Source organism: Pimephales promelas, chromosome 2, assembly GCF_988280905.1.
Source record: "Pimephales promelas chromosome 2, fPimPro1.hap1.1, whole genome shotgun sequence".
Taxonomy (NCBI): domain Eukaryota; kingdom Metazoa; phylum Chordata; class Actinopteri; order Cypriniformes; family Leuciscidae; genus Pimephales; species Pimephales promelas.
In genome coordinates this window covers 53,048,254-53,049,485 of record NC_142770.1, presented here as the reverse complement: position 1 = coordinate 53,049,485, position 1,232 = coordinate 53,048,254, and positions in this window count along the sequence as shown.

Sequence of the window (1,232 nt, the reverse complement as noted above, 5' to 3'; positions counted from 1 at the left end):
ATCCAGATTACGCCGCGCTGGAGCTCTGGAAGTTACGAGACCTCCAGGAAAAGACAGGCTGGTTTTCTGAAAAGTGCACCCCAGGCAGGGTGCATCTTTTCCTGGGCACGAGCCCAGCGCACATGGTGTGGTGGTCCGGCTCTGGTGCCAAAGTTTGGGGGAAAAAATAGACAGAGTCCAATAACGTGGTGTGGTTCCAAAGCTCCATGCCCTCAGACCTCCCTGGCCAGCCCAGGGAGGGTGGCCCGTCCTGGGCCAGATTCAGATTCGCCCGCCACCCCTGGAGCTCCGCCTGGAGCGAAGACGGTCCTAAAACGGGCCTTCGGGGATGTATGAGAGAGGGGGAAGCGTGGTGGTGGCAAACACAGAGGACCCCTACCAGCGATCAGACCGTCGTGAGTCCCACTCAGACTCACTCTGGGTGGGCATATAAAATCCAGACTACGCCCCGTCGGAGCTCTGGAAGTACGAGACCTCCAGGAAAAGACAGGCTGGTTTTCTGAAAAGTGCACCCCAGGCAGGGTGCATCTTTCCTGGGCACGAGCCCGGCGCACGTGGCGGGGTCCGGCTCTGGTGCCAAAAAAATTGAGAAAAATCGACTAAGTCCAATGGCGTGACGTGGGTTCAAAGCCCCATGGTCTCAGACCTCCCTGGCCAGCCCAGGGAGGGTGGCCCGTCCTGGGCCAGAGTCAGATTCGCCCGACACCCCCTGGAGCTCGACCTGGAGGGAAGACGGTCCTAAAACGGGCCTTCGGGGCTGTATGGAAGAGGGCAAGTGTGGTGGTGCAAAACACAGAGCACCCCCTACCATTGATCAGACCGTCGTGAGTCCCACTCAGACTCGCTCTGGGTGGGCATATAAAATCCAGACTACGCCCCCCCGTCGGAGCTCTGGAAGTACGAGACCTCCAGGAAAAGACAGGCCGGTTTTATGTAAAGTGCACCCCAGGCAGGGTGCGTCTTTCCTGGGCACGAGCCCGGCGCGCGTGGCGGGGTCCGGCTCTGGTGCCAAAAAATTTGAGTAAAATCGACTAAGTCCAATGACGTGGTGTGGTTCTAAAGCTCCATGGTCTCAGACCTCCCTGGCCAGCCCAGGGAGGGTGGCCCCGTCCTGGGCCAGAGTCAGATTCGCCCGACACCCCCTGGAGCTCGACCTGGAGGGAAGACGGTCCTAAAACGGGCCTTCGGGGCTGTATGGAAGAGGGCAAGTGTGGTGGTGCAAAACACAGAGC